Genomic DNA, 16,580 nt, shown 5'->3' with positions numbered 1-16,580 from the left:
GTTCCCTGTCTATGTCAGTCATGGACGATGAGATGATCTATATCCAAGTGGGCGACAGCTGCTCTTCTATCTTCCGAGTCTGTTGTCTGTTGTCACCCGATCGTTGACGGATTGTACTCCGCTATGGCACTGGCACCAGCTCGCATATTTGCGTCTGTGATGCTTTTTCTTTGGCTGTGTCTTGTTCGGACGACACAGCAGCTATGATAAGTCACTTGACTTGTATTCGGTAAGGCGACAGTTTAAATCCCCGTCCATCCATCCAGATATAGATTTTCTGTAATTTCCCTAAATCGCTTACGGCAATTACCGGGATGATTGCTTTGATAGAGCGCAACTGAATTGGATGCTGTATCCTTTTCCTTATCGAATATCTGCCCGTTACCACGATGCTAAAATCTCTTCCTCCTGCCTTTCTTTCCCTTCTGCTGCCATGAAGTATTTAGCTGCCATACAGCAAAATACACTCCTGGAAATGGAAAAAAGAACACATTGACACCGGTGTGTCAGACCCACCATACTTGCTCCGGACACTGCGAGAGGGCTGTACAAGCAATGATCACACGCGCGGCACAGCGGACACACCAGGAACCGCGGTGTTGGCCGTCGAATGGCGCTAGCTGCGCAGCATTTGTGCACCGCCGCCGTCAGTGTCAGCCAGTTTGCCGTGGCATATGGAGCTCCATCGCAGTCTTTAACACTGGTAGCATGCCGCGACAGCGTGGACGTGAACCGTATGTGCAGTTGACGGACTTTGAGCGATGGCGTATAGTGGGCATGCGGGAGGCCGGGTGGACGTACCGCCGAATTGCTCAACACGTGGGGCGTGAGGTCTCCACAGTACATCGATGTTGTCGCCAGTGGTCGGCGGAATGTGCACGTGCCCGTCGACCTGGGACCGGACCGCAGCGACGCACGGATGCACGCCAAGACCGTAGGATCCTACGCAGTGCCGTAGGGGACCGCACCGCCACTTCCCAGCAAATTAGGGACACTGTTGCTCCTGGGGTATCGGCGAGGACCATTCGCAACCGTCTCCATGAAGCTGGGCTACGGTCCCGCACACCGTTAGGTCGTCTTCCGCTCACGCCCCAACATCGTGCAGCCCGCCTCCAGTGGTGTCGCGACAGGCGTGAATGGAGGGACGAATGGAGACGTGTCGTCTTCAGCGATGAGAGTCGCTTCTGCCTTGGTGCCAATGATGGTCGTATGCGTGTTTGGCGCCGTGCAGGTGAGCGCCACAATCAGGACTGCATACGACCGAGGCACACAGGGCCAACACCCGGCATCATGGTGTGGGAAGCGATCTCCTACACTGGCCGTACACCACTGGTGATCGTCGAGGGGACACTGAATAGTGCACGGTACATCCAAACCGTCATCGAACCAATCGTTCTACCATTCCTAGACCGGCAAGGGAACTTGCTGTTCCAACAGGACAATGCACGTTCGCATGTATCCCGTGCCACCCAACGTGCTCTAGAAGGTGTAAGTCAACTACTCTGGCCAGCAAGATCTCCGGATCTGTCCCCCATTGAGCATGTTTGGGACTGGATGAAGCGTCGTCTCACGCGGTCTGCACGTCCAGCACGAACGCTGGTCCAACTGAGGCGCCAGGTGGAAATGGCATGGCAAGCCGTTCCACAGGACTACATCCAGCATCTCTACGATCGTCTCCATGGGAGAATAGCAGCCTGCATTGCTGCGAAAGGTGGATATACACTGTAGTAGTGCCGACATTGTGCATGCTCTGTTGCCTGTGTCTATGTGCCTGTGGTTCTGTCAGTGTGATCATGTGATGTATCTGACCCCAGGAATGTGTCAATAAAGTTTCCCCTTCCTGGGACAATGAATTCACGGTGTTCTTATTTCAATTTCCAGGAGTGTACTTATACTACTTTCAGCGCCTCGTTCTGTACTTTAATTACCCAGCATCATCTAATTTAATTCGACCACACTCAGCTACCCTCGTTACATACATCATCATCAGCCAGTTTGGTCACTTGGCGATGTCGTCTCTTTGAGTCGGAGTGCAACATAGCATTCCTGCGTGTTCTTCCATTTCTATTGATTTGTCTCATTACGAGAAAATGTTTCTTCCATTTCCGCCGGTCTTGAGCTTGCCGTTGCTAATTCATACCGGCTGTCTTTCGTAAGTCTCTGCGCCATCTGTCCGGCGGTCTTATCCTTGGTGTTTTTTTTTGTAAACTGGGCTTCAGTCTAGCATTTGTTTTGAACACCTGATAATCTTTTATTTGAGCGACTTGACCAGCCTACTACCTTTTCAAGGTATCCATTCTTTTCATTACGTCGCTGACATTTGTTATTTGTCTGATGGGAACTACTTTCTTTCTGTTTTTCCTTTTGTAGCCCAACATCGGTCTTTCAATTCCTCTCTGGACTACTATTAGTTTTCTGACAGTGAGTTGATAAATGTCCATGTCTCGCAGCCATAAGTCATTACTGGCAGCATACAGTGGTCAAAAACTATTTTCTATAGCTTCTCTGACGCCCTAGAGGAGTAGCTTCCATACGGTTGCCAGGATAATTTATCATATTTAGCAGTTGACCCAGATAGATAAAGACTATTCTGTGACCGTTTGCTGTAGCGTACTTCCAACAGGTATATTTCTCACCATGGGATTGGTTTTGTCACAGTTCATTTTTATACCAGCTTCAGAAAAGATTAACGCAAGAGCACTAACTAGTATTTCAAGTTCTTCTATTGAGGGGGAATGTAATGGATTTTGGTCCAAAAAGGACGATTTTTCAAAAATATTATTTTCTTGATCTCCGGTGATCTACGCATTTCAATCTATGTCGTGCGTGAATTTTTTCGTGACACCCGCTTTAGAGATGCCTTTAAACTGTTAAACTGATTAACTCTGCACTGGCGGCAACTCCCACCTTTTCCTGCATTTGGGAAACTGCTTGCTTCAGCGGAATTTTTGTCAGTGTGATGGCTATTTTCTTTAGTTATATTTGGCTGAATCTATATCTCTGGCTGAAACGTATATTTTTGTCTGAAAACTTTCTTGCATATGGTTTATTTACGTTTTGACAATAATAACACATATCAGTAGGTGGAAGGTGGAAAAGGCAGGCTTGCTATGAAAGAAATTGATTCTCTTCAGTTATTTTATGGGAGAACTCTCAGGAAAACCACATATAATGTAGAGGCAATGAGGCGTGATGTGTGGGAAATTTCTTTCCACAAACTATCCACTGACCAAACACCAGTGCACAACCTGTGTCAGAAAGACGATTGGTGTAAGTTGAACAACAGAAATGAGACGTTTTCACAAAAACACTCATTACCAGAACCTTTTATGAATGCAGTTAAGCCCACATTCAGGTTTCTCACAAACCCTGATTTATTGAGGAAGTGACTTCACGCAAAAACACAAAATGCAAATGAAAGTCTCAATAATTTGGATTATATGCTCAATAAGGACAAAATAGTACTCGAAATAGGTGTCTATGATGCAGTTTTATGTTGCAATAACGGAAATAATGGTAAATTGAAGTGTTGAAGATAGTTGGTATAGAAAGGAAATTGGAAATTTGTGGCAATATCTTATCGGATCAAACTGCTGAGGTCATCGGTCCCTAAGCTTACACACTACTTAATCTAACCTAAACTAACAAACGCTAAGGACAACAAACACACCCACGCCCGAGGGAGGACTCGAACCTCCGGCGGGAGGAACCGCACGGACCGTGACAACGCGCCCAAGACCGCGCGGTTACCCCGCACGGCGGTAGAGATCCTGGTGTGTTTACAACAAAAGCATTTTACACCATCTACGAGAGCAGGGTCAAGAAACCTAACAGATTAGTGTCTTACCTGCAAATACAGGCCAGACAGATTCGAAGAGAAGAGAAAAAAGGAGGATGAGGAGTTTCAGTATGGAGGATTTTAAAATTGAGCTAAGCTTACTTATTACATGTAGAAGTATGAGAAGAAAATCTTTGAACCTAATTTTCTTTGTTTTACATTTTTACGTTATTAGAAGCCTTTCATCAAAAATTATATTCGCTAAAATTTTCAGGAACTGTTCGCAACGTGTTGCTGTCTTCCTGGAACTAAAAAATACGAAATCCTGAAATTACATTCTGACTTTTAGATGACTGTATGTAGAAAAAAAATTAATTTTGGATGTTCACAATTAAAAACTCTGTTAATGATACAATTTGTGTAACTGTAGTTCAGTGATCTTATAACCTTCTCAGGACGCATCTTGTTATCAATGGAGAGACGTCTACAGACGTTAAAGTAACCTCTGGCGTGCCACAGGGGAGTGTTATGGGACCACTGCTTTTCACAATATATATAAATGACCTAGTAGATAGTGTCGGAAGTTCCATGCGGCTTTTCGCGGATGATGCTGTAGTATATAGAGAAGTTGCAGCATTAGAAAATTGTAGCGAAATGCAGGAAGATCTGCAGCGGATAGGCACTTGGTGCAGGGAGTGGCAACTGTCCCTTAACATAGACAAATGTAATGTATTGCTAATACATAGAAAGAAGGATCCTTTATTGTATGATTATATGACAGCGGAACAAACACTGGTAGCAGTTACTTCTGTAAAATATCTGGGAGGATGCGTGCGGAACGATTTGAAGTGGAATGATCATATAAAATTAATTGTTGGTAAGGCGGGTACCAGGTTGAGATTCATTGGGAGAGTGCTTAGAAAATGTAGTCCATCAACAAAGGAGGTGGCTTACAAAACACTCGTTCGACCTATACTTGAGTATTGCTCATCAGTGTGGGATCCGTACCAGATCGGTTTGACGGAGGAGATAGAGAAGATCCAAAGAAGAGCGGCGTGTTTCGTCACAGGGTTATTTGGTAACCGTGATAGCGTTACGAAGATGTTTAATAAACTTAAGTGGCAGACTCTGCAAGAAAGGCGCTCTGCATCGCGGTGTAGCTTGCTGGCCAGGTTTCGAGAGCGTGCGTTTCTGGATGAGGTATCGAATATATTGCTTCCCCCTACTTATACCTCCCGAGGAGATCACGAATGTAAAATTAGAGAGATTAGAGCGCGCACGGAGGCTTTCAGACAGTCGTTCTTCCCGCGAACCATACGCGACTGGAACAGGAAAGGGAGGTAATGACAGTGGCACATAAAGTGCCCTCCACCACACACCGTTGGGTGGCTTGCGGAGTATAAATGTAGATGTAGATGTAGACGCTACAATAAAATTTTCAGATTATTTGCATGATTAGAATTTGAGTTACGGCCTTTTATAAAAAAGACAATATAAAATTAAAAATTCGAATTTCTGGTAAAATACTAACCCTGCTTATTTTATTATATTTTTCATTAAAACACAGCTCTTTTATTTCACATATGCAAAATTTTATATTTGTTCATTAATAAATATGGCTGTAATGATTTTTAAACGAATGTTTACTTTTTCCGTTGCATCCCCACTTCACTTCTTTCCTAGAATTTGGATTCACTTTGTTTTCTAATCCAATTTAGACATTCCTTTGTCGAGGACTGTTGGAAGTAGTTTAGAGCCACCTTGTTTCATACCCTATTCGAGGGTAAATTCATTGGTTTCTTCAACTACACTCACAAACGCTGTGGAGACTTCGTATATGTTTTATAAGACTTCAGTGAAGGCCTGTCCTTTTACTTGCTTTATGAAAGCCTCAAACACATCTCGGTGGCTGATCGTATAGAGTGTCTTTTCCAAAATCTACGAAGGCAAGGTGAAGAGATAGTTGGTACTCGTATGTTCTTCTAATTATTTCGAATAGAACGAGGATCAACTATACTAAACCCTGTGCAGAACACAGCTTGCTCAATGTACTGGGCAGGGTCCTCATAAAGTACGAAATACACATTTACTCCTCATCTGATGATGATGCACTTTTTAAAGATAAACATAATCAGCATCGATTGTAATAGTTACACAACATGACATGCTGGTATTAGCAATTAACTTTGCGTAGAAATAAAACGACTATTCTGTAACTGAAGAATCAGACAGAGATATTTAAGTATCACCACCTGAAAACATCACCTTCCGAAAACTTGACTCCTTTTGATTCACACTTAAGTTTATTACAAAAAATCCCACAATTCAATATATTGAATACGTACATTAACTTAAAATAACATGTTGGTAACATCGCATTAAACAAATCGAGAAAATCACATTGGTGCATCATCTTACCAAAGCAGTATTGCTCTTTACCGTTTTTGATTCAAAGTGAAGCAATAATTCAGGTTGAAAAATTATTAGCAACAAAAAAAAGACTGTCTGAAAGCAGTTACAGACAGTTTTCACAGCACAGAATACTCACGTCAAGCACACATATGAAAGAGAATTTAATGTCTCTCAAGCGTACTAAAGGCAAACAAAGGGCGATTTATTTCTCGTGCAGGTAAAGAAGCCTACCAATTGAAATGTCATACAGAAGTAGTTTAAGGTACAATATCAGGCCTATCTTATCCTGAAAAACACTGCCAGCTTGCCTTGACCAACAAGGAGAACGGAACATTACGATTAAAAAAGGCACCGCAATAGGCGCCATCTGCATTTGTTTTCTGTAACAAAAGGATAGAGTTGAATTGCCTATGTAGCATCTAGAATAGTCTTACGACTCTGACAATAAAATAAAATAGTATATTGAAGACAATACAATCTAAAAATGTGAGATAACCCTAACACGCTTCTAGTCCATTTAATTGAAAAAGTGGGAGGAAAAAAAAAATAAGCTTCCGATTCAAGAGCTGTAATCATCGAGACCCTGAATATGGTTGCAGTACCTTCATCCACAATTTACGCTTATGCTATTTAAACAATAGTTTATTTATTTTTTAGTGCTTTAGATCGCTATATATATATTCACGCAACAAAAGGGCAACGGATTTCGGAAAATAGTACACCACTCTCATGCAAAGAGCTAACACCAATTTCGTAACATTAAACTGTGTGAATATTCTACAAAATATTAGATTGTGTTCGCCTCACTTATTGTTGGTTATTGAGATTTTATAGAACTAATGAACTGGTTTTAAGTGAACTCTTGTAATGTACGCGGATACTTGTGTGAGTTTACCCAATGATTGGAGCATGATCTTCTGAAATTCAAACGTTTCTTAATGTGGACAGTATTAGTTAACATTATGGTTGAAGTTGACTGAAACAACTTTCAAAATTGATAACAGCCACGACTTCGTACGCAGCCAAATGTATGTAAATAAAGTTGTCGATAGGCTTAGATGTGGCATGTTATTGTGGGCTGGCCATTAAGTGAATCTACTGAACACACATTCAATGATTAAAGACGAAACATGTACAAAATAATAAAATTTGTGTCAATAACTACGATATGACACCAGCGCCGAATCAGTAAGAGATACGTTTGTCCAGTAATATAAATGACGCTAACTAATTGGGTAGAGGTTAAATACCGATTCAGATAGGGCACATGTCGGTTCTTGCTCACACGAGAAGAAATATAAAGCTGCGAACAGTGTTTTTTCACAGCGAGACAATACAAATACTGACAGGGCCTGTCTGAGATTTTGTACGGAAATGCATGGGGTTTCGTACGAAAATCTGAGGTTAAAAATAGGAGTACACGAGGTAACGCCTAACCTGCATTAAACGATTTCGGAGAATATTTCAAGAAAAGTAAGAAAGAAACTGGGAAAGCGGCAGAATACATAATAATCGTTACTGTTAAGGTATCTGTACAACCTAAGTTAAAGCCAACAGTTGTTTAAGTTCATTATTTATTTGAAGATTCTGATGAACTGGAAGTGGTGCATCTAGAGACACAATTTTCTTTTGTGACTTAATTTTAGGAAGAAAATTACTATTTTATTTTATGATAAAAGGCGGCTTGCAAATATGTAAGTTCATAATGTTGATAACTCTGGAAATATCTTCTTTTTTTGTCTTACTACATTGTCTTGTCACTGCATGCGTTATTTGCTCACCTCCTACCCTTCATCTGTACGGCTGTATAGATGTGTGTAATTATGTAAATTATTGTTTTGGAGAATAATTATGAAAACGATCAATTAGGCATATTGTATTGTGGTAATTTATTTCGTAGTCTTGGGTATTTTAACAGTTCATACTTTAGAAGTGTCGGTGAATTTTTTTCATGAGAAGAATTAGCTGGCCTGGACTTAATCTGTTTAGCCGCCATAACGGCTCTTTCACTGAGATGAGAAACACCTGCAGTAATTATACAGAACCCGCTAGTTCTTTTTTTTTAAAAAAAATATCACGAAGTCTGATGCGACAGTGTTAACAAGACTGGCACACATAAAATATTCAAAATTAGCGGTCTCAAAATAATTAAGCAAGCCAGCTACTTCTAAAACCCATTATTTCGTGCTCTTCATTTAAAACTTGATGCGCGTAGTCAATGTAACATTTATCTTACATACAACAGCAGAGAAATTTGATAAAAGGTGGATACTTCTCTGCTATTTTATGCTCATACTCTATCACTAACAATAAAGAACATATACACAGTAATTCTTCATACCTGTTGTAATATAAGAGGAGATGCATTAATGATTTATCTCGTGTTTATAATACGAGAGATTATACAGCTACTCAAAGGATCAGTACAGTAGAGAGCAAAAAAGACTCGATTTTTTAATTATAAAAACTAGTGCTACAGTGTGTAGTGTAAAGGTAAACTGCCTGGTTCAAAATACAGGTACAGCAAGTAGGTTATGATAAAATGTGGAACAACACCGAAACACGGCAGAAAAAATATTAAGCGTTGCAGCAAGTGTAGTGAACAGTATAAATGCCAATACTTGCTAAAGTTCATTACTTGTTTAAATTGAGATGATAAAGGTACTGCAAAAAATTTGCCGCGTACCGTGAAGTATAAGAGATAGACATGGTAAAATCGGACTGCTTGCGACTGTTAAAGATCCAGATTAACAACCTAAATGACGCTTAGTTATCCAGTGACGAACAGTATTCGTATTTGTGACATGAACGGCAAGTAAGTAGATTTTTGCGATGAGACAAATTTTGAGAGCTCAAGTATTCAAGATCTGTAGGATATCCACTTTATGAAACATATTCATAGATAAAATAATAAAACGGAAGTAGTCGTAGGACAAAGGAGTAAGAATATGTTTCGCCAAGAAAATTATTTCTAGAGCGCACTACATAAAACTAGACAATAGAATTGGAAAAGTAGGAGATAGAAATATTACCTGTTACTAATATGTGCAACGTATAGTTCAAATAAACATAACAAATTGAAAAATTTTGTTGCTTAACATTCACTTCGCTGGGGACCTTTTAGTAAACTTCAGCCCAAATTGAGAAGAAATATAATTAATTACATTTGTTAACGGCTATTTGATTTCCATACTTAATGAACAAAGATCACGTTAACGCATAGATATAACTTAACAACAGTGGCCTTATTTGTTACAAGAAACAAGAACACAAATATTGAGGGTAGTCTCTTTTATGAGAAAGACATTATACAGGATGAAACTAATTTAAACCGACATGCTCTAGGAGGTTGCACGGGACATCAAAACAAATATTTTTCTCTGATGTTATAATTTCCTGTGAGTATTTTTTAATCCGATGGAGGGATGTACTGACTCGTTTGTCGCCGTAACTGTTCCGCTGTATCTGTAGAGGGCAGACTTCGCTCTTCAAAAATGGTTCAAATGGCTCTGCGCACTATGGGACTTAACATCTAAGGTCATCAGTCCCCTAGAACTTAGAACTACTTAAACCTAATTAACCTAAGGACATCACACACATCCATGCCCGAGGCAAGATTCGAACCTGCAACCGTAGCTGTCGCGCGGTTCCAGACTGAAACACCTAGAACCGCTCGACCACACCGGCCGGCTTTGCTCTTCAGTTGTAATACCAGTTTCACATTCACATTTAGTTGTACGTCTTGACCCAGCATAGTACTTGTTTACTAATGGAGAGATAAACACGGCGTGAGCACACTGATATGGTTGGTGCTTGTTACACAGCGTAACAGAACAGACAAGCAGCGCCTCTGGTTTATCAACAACAATTTCCCAATCGTCGTACCATCATTCCACGTTTACTGCTACCTGTCAGTGTTTGCGAGAGACCGGGCCATTTAGTAGATTACGTGGTCAGGGACGAACGCTCACAGTATGAACTTTTGCTATTTGAGGAAGCTGACTGCAGCATACGGAGCAAGCTCCTTCTGTCGGCACTCGCGCCAACTGCGTGTAACATAGGGATGAATTAGACGAGCGTAAGAAACGTCCTTCATGAACAATTATTACACTTATTTCACGTACAGCGTGTGCACGATCTGGAACCTTAAAGATTACCCAATCAGAGCCTAGTTTACGTAGTGATACCCTGAACAGTGTCAGATGCATCCTTTCATTCCATCCTCTATGCTGTTGACAGAAGAAGCAACGTTCGGGCATGATGATATCTTCAACATCCATAACTCACATGACAGGTGTGAGTGTGATCCACATATCATATTTACTCGCGCTCATTAGGTGCGATTCTACATGAGACTGTATGAGAAGTTGTTGTTGTGTACATCTCCTACCGAGACCATTAAATGGCACGCATTATTACAGTATCCACGCCGCTCACTACAAGGCAGCGCGTGAGGCTCTAGCATGACGAGGCGCCGGCACATCTCAGAGGTTTCCCAATGCGTCGATTCTTGAACCGACAGTTTCAATAAAACTTGATTGGCAGAGCTGGTCCTGTATCATGGCCTACTCGATCCCCTGATTTATCCCCTCTGGGCTCCTGAGGTCTTCTCTATATGGCGAGAGATGCTCAGCCTTCTTTGAGTCAGAAGAGGATCTGGTTGCCCGGATATTAGCAGCATCAGGAGAAATTAAGGACACTGCAGAAGACTTTGACAGTGATAGATAGAATATGACCCGCCAGTGTAACCTTTGTTCAATGGACGAATTTTTTCAATCTCTGCTGAAATTGAAGTAATTGTGTAGTTTTTAATGTAGTTGTCTCTTGGTAATTAACAGATAAGAATTGTGTTGTTTTTCAGAGAAAACTTCCTCCGGCGGTTTAAAAATGCTTACACGAAAATATGACGCTGGAAAAAAACATTTTTTTTATATCCCGTGCAACCTCTAAGAGTCTGTGAGTTCAAATAATTTTCACAAGCTAGAAAAACATAACGAAAGACGGCAGAGCATTGTATGCATGAAAGAAAAATTTAGCGTTGAGATTCCAAGAGACTCTATTCAATGAAAAAACTGAAAAATATATACGTGTAATCAGATAAAAGGTGACAATAATAGAGAAAGAGTTTTAATTATGAAGATAATAGTGGTTTCATATCTCAAATAGTTTCAGTTAAGGTACAATCATTTTTATTCGTTCACTGTCAGATGTCGTAAGAAAGCACAGGTTGATGCGTGGCATGTGTCAATATATTACAGCATAACAAACACACACACCGATTTTGTGTAGGCGGTGCGCCACAGCTTTTAAATAGTTAAAGGACTTCATGATCACCATGAGAAGCTGATAGTTTAATAAAGCTGATAGTTCAATAAAAACGTTGTACCAATTTAGAGCACAGTGTGCACCATCGGGACATGATAACAGTCAAGGTTTACGGGGAGTTGATGATTTTCTGCGTGATTGGAAAAAGTAGTCATAATATTTTTTATTCAAACAGCAATTTCTCTGTTCATCATAACGTTTATTGAAGATAAATGAAGAACCTGAACACAAACCCCATCGCAAAAATTTCGGAGTTTTCAGAGATATTTTCTGCGTATTTTTGTAGAAGGGATCCGTGTTCTCGTTACATGTGGCTTGTCATAAATTAATGTGTAATTATGGTTTATTCAGTTTATTATCCCAGTTATCATTGTTTTTGTGAAAATACATACACAAAGGGGAATTTTGTAACATGCAATCGCCAAAACGTACAACACAAAACAAAGAGTAATAAAGCAATCCCCAGAGGCGAAAGTATTGTGATATGGTTGCCGTCGCTGCGGGAGGAGCTTAACATTTACTGAGTCCGTACACGAGGCGCATATTGACCGACTCTTCGTTAGGAAACCTGTCCATACCGCCGTGTATCACCGTTAACACATCCAGAACAAAAAAAACACGAGACAGAAGATAGCGATACTGAATAGAAAGTTCAGGGATATAGGGGAGAGCGCATTATTGTTGTCGACAGTAAGTACCATGAGTGATTGTACAATTTTGTTTCCAAACAAGACATATAGCGCTACAACCTACATTTGCAGTGCTGTGCAGAGATTTTCAGTACAGTTACAGATCCAGATATAAATGAGGTTACCAAATCAAACGAAATGCTACCCTGTAACGACCTACGGGAGATCACGGTTCACATTACGTCAAAATTCTCAGAAAATACCCTTGTACAGCCTTCAAACTGTAGTCGTCTTCCGTATATATCGCATGCGAATCCTGATTTGGGAAAATATCCTATAGTGAATATCTGAATTGATTACAAATTAATAGAAACCAATAGGTAGTGATAATAAACCACTTGTGCAAGTGGAGCTGTTTTTTTCTTTTTTTGTATGTATGGTGGTATGGTCGTATGGTCGAAAATGGTAAATGACAGCAAAACCTTCGTATATTATTATGTATTACCCGACAAAGCGGACCGTGGATACGGGCGTAGAGGAAGGTAACTTGGTCACGTAATTGCATACAACGATAATCGAGTTCAAAGTATTGCGCATTGTTACATCGCAATGGGAGAGTGGAAAGCGATCACGGAAAATGGCTTCACTGGCAGTCACGATGGTTTGCTGTTAACGTTATTCGATTTGTTGACTATAAGAAAGAGAAAGGAACGACAGTGCGTGCGATGGAGAAAGTGACGGAATGTGCAAACAAAATGTTACACTTGAGTAGGTCTATGGGTTGCAAGTTACAAAAATAGGAACACAATGCTGAACGAACAGTCACACTGTAAATATCCAAAAGACGATATCAATACATGTGCTGTTGTGCAACCATTTCTGCGATTTTATGAACAGCACAAGGAAATGAAAATTTTGTGAAGATTTCACAGCTTTTGTTGCACAGTCAAATTATATAAGGCTAGCAAGGAACATCTGAGGAAAATTGTTTGGTCCATGGGATTCGATTCTAGAAGATGCCAGAGTAAATGGGTCCTCATCTGCGAGCGAGACGTCATAGTTTTAGGAAAGGTATACTACATTGGAGTCGTACGGAAAAAGAAGGCAAAATGTAAGTGGCCACTGTTTCCTTCAGACGGAACGTGAAGTGAAATGTTTAACACGGATTAAATCGGGCGATGTTGAGGGCATTAGATTAGGAAGTGAGACGCTAAAAGCAGTAGATGAGTTTTTCTATTTGTGCATCAAAATAAGTGACGATGTCCTAACTTGAGAGAATATAAAATGCACACTAGGAACAGCATGAGAAACGTTTCGGAAAAAACTGGAATTTGTTAATATTGAACATAAATTTATATGTCAGGAAGTTTTTTCTGAAGGTATTTTGGTGAAATATAGCCTGATACGGATTTGGAATGTGGGCAACAAAATGCTCGTACATAAAGAAATTCTACGATTTAAAATGTGATTCTACGTAATAGTGCTGAAGATTAGAAGGGTAGGTCGAATAAGTAAGGAAAAGGTAGTTAGTTGAATTCCTGGTGACGAGCTGCATGACACTAGGTGATTAACCATAAAACACTAAAGGAGTGAAAATGTTTCATTCCTACAAAACCACAGTAATGGCACTACTCGATATTTATTCAAAGGAAGTCGTAATTTCTAGATTACACATTAGTTAATTCCAATTATTATATCTCCAATGGCATACTACACACCAAATTAAGTAGAAAATGTCCTATTTGACGCTTTGCTCCAGTCCTAAATTTTGCGAGGGATAGTGATCTTGGGTTAGGGCACATCCTGAGGCTACTAGGAACTGTCAGTGCGGTGATAGAAGGAAAATTGGGGGATAAAAACTGTATAGGGAGACCAGAGCTTGAACATCGTTCATTGGTTCAAATGGAGGTGGGTTGCAGTAAGTAGGCAAAGATGAACAGGCTTGCACGGAGTAGGCTAGGGTTGAGAGCTGAAGACCACAACAGCAACAACAACAATGCTGTGAATAAATATTGTCGCAGTGGTAGTACTTAAGGACTATTGTCAAAAGAGAGCGCCAGTCAACGTTTATTTGTGCTGGTGCGCAGGGCACAGACGTATAGACGTATATCGGGTGATAGCTGTGCAACTATAAGAGTTGCAGCAGTCCACGACATTGCTGCATTTGACCTCCCGTGTCTGTTATCAGAAAGATACACTGACGGCACAGTAAACAAGTACAGTGCTGACAGAGGAAAACGCATCGCGCTGTAAATGATTTGACGAGAATTGTTCATATACTGTCCAGTGGTTCACTGTGTTCTCATGAAATATCACGACAAAACTCACGGTAAGCCGACTGAAGTGCCTTCGCCGCCAGGTGCAATAATATTGTGGTCCACTAGTGTGTACGCTGATGGTAATTCCTCTATCTCTTTGCTAATTTGTAAACATGACAGTGTAGTCACATTGACTAGGTTTTCAGTTCTTTTCCTGGGTAATACCGAGACATTTGTCTTTAGTTTCATCTGTAAAAATACAAAGAAGATACACAACAGGAGTTGTGGTTGGTGGTGGCAAAATGTGTAGGTAAATAAGACAATTCCATCTTTCACATTGGCTTCGTTATGATCAGAGTCATTTGTTTTTAAACTGTCAACTGGCAGCAGCGATATACCACTTCTATGAGCCTCCTCATGTGATTTGTATTGTATGTTACCAAATCCCCGTATTTTACAATGTTGGCCAACGTGGTAGTGTATACACCATTATGGCTGACATGTTCATTTGCAATTGCTCGCGTAGTAAACAAGAACGAGAACAACTTTCGCATTCTTGTACCAATCGAGTAACACTACTACCATAACACATACGTTAGTAAATACACAAAAAAAACCTGAGCAATATATCGTAGCCGGCCGCGGTGGCCGTGCGGTTCTGGCGCTGCAGTCCGGAACCAGGGGACTGCTACGGTCGCAGGTTCGAATCCTGCCTCGGGCATGGGTGTGTATGATGTCCTTAGGTTAGTTAGGTTTAAGTAGTTCTAAGTTCTAGGGGACTTATGGCCTCAGTTGTTGAGTCCCATAGTGCTCAGAGCCAGCCAATATATCGTAAGTTTTACGATTAGCTAAGTATGACGGTGTGGTAGTTATGTTATTCAATAGGTTAAAGAGAGTAAAATCTTATTGTCGTTCGAGTTTACTACGCCAGTTATCAAGTATGAATGTGGCGCACGATGTATTCGCTAAAAAAAGTGAGTTTATACCATTTAAGTTCATCAGAAGAACAGGTACTTTGAAACATCGCTGAAATCAGCTGATGATAAGTAATGACTGTGTACATAACTGGACTAAGGGGGATAATGGTGTTACAGTGTAATATTGGGCCACCACTGAAATCTTGGTTGTGTTGCCAGATTGATCTGAAGCGTAGTCCAAGGACTAGGTTAGTCTGGAAAATGATAATTTGTTGCTGATTTGGTGAATCCGGCGAATGTGAATGCTACATAATGATTGTGGTAACTGTTTGACCTGTGCCGTAGCCCAATGTTTACGTTCGTGCCATATTTACTGCACTTCCCCACCTTTCGTTGTCAAAACTAAAACTGCAAAGTAGATTCAGAAAAATTATCTTAGATTCTGGACAAGTCTCCAGCGAACCTTTGATGCATATTATTAATATACATCATGCATAAACTAGGGAAAAAGGGTCCGCTACATAAGTTTTGTCGATAGTGGAATAGTGTGTTTTGGTAAAATTTTCTTTCTTTGGCATCTGACACGAAAAAAAAAACCGTAGGAACTATTCTCTACCACGCACCGCACAGTGGTTTGCAGAAGACATAGTACTCGGGTGAATGGACTGGAAGACAATGACGTGTGTGTGCGACGTACCTGCCGGTTTGCGTGAGTGGTCTGCGAGTGCTGGGGGCGGCCTATTCGACGGCGGCAGGTGCCGAGTGGTGCGTGGCGGGTTGCCTGTGGCAGGCGCTGTCGAGGGCCGCGGACTGCGAGTCGCGACGCACGGCCGACTGCGAGCACGTGAGGCGCGGCGAGGCTGCCGCCACGGCCACGGCACAGCACGGAGCGCGCGCCTGCGCACGCCGCCTCCAGGTCGATAGGCTTCATTTGACGAGGGCGGGCTGGCTAGGGAGGGCTCTGCCCAAGAGGCGTCGAGCGCCTCGCGCACCACGGCCCGTTTCTTTCGCTCTCCGCTTTTGTTTTTGCTGGCGCCGTCTTTTATCGCGGGAACCTACCGGCGCGTGGATGGCCTGAATGTGGGACAGTCCGGTCAGATGCTGGAGGACTTACGCGCGACCGCTTGGCTCGGCCTTTCTGCTTCATTTGTATTAGTGCCTTATTTTAGGTTAATTCACAATAATTACACTGATACGCGAATGTATGTTTTCTTGGCGAATTTCACGTTGAAATCTTCTGGGTTATCAGCCGACTCGTGCC

The 16,580-nt window shown here is 41.3% G+C and overlaps 1 protein-coding gene across 1 annotated transcript in view; it reads right to left on the bottom strand.

The window, feature by feature from the left end:
• The window catches only part of LOC126412339 (ankyrin repeat and death domain-containing protein 1A-like), a 692,368-nt gene extending 676,221 nt beyond the window's left edge, over positions 1-16,147 (bottom strand). Inside the window, exon 1 of the mRNA XM_050081884.1 lies at positions 16,017-16,147. The gene's annotated coding sequence lies outside the window, so the exon portion shown is untranslated. The remainder of the gene's footprint in view (positions 1-16,016) is intronic.
• Between the last annotated feature and the right edge of the window lie 433 nt (positions 16,148-16,580).

Source organism: Schistocerca serialis, chromosome 7 (assembly GCF_023864345.2).
Source record: "Schistocerca serialis cubense isolate TAMUIC-IGC-003099 chromosome 7, iqSchSeri2.2, whole genome shotgun sequence".
Classification (NCBI taxonomy): Eukaryota; Metazoa; Arthropoda; class Insecta; order Orthoptera; family Acrididae; genus Schistocerca; species Schistocerca serialis.
Note: the sequence above shows the minus strand (reverse complement) of the source record. Positions and strands in the feature narration are given on the sequence as shown.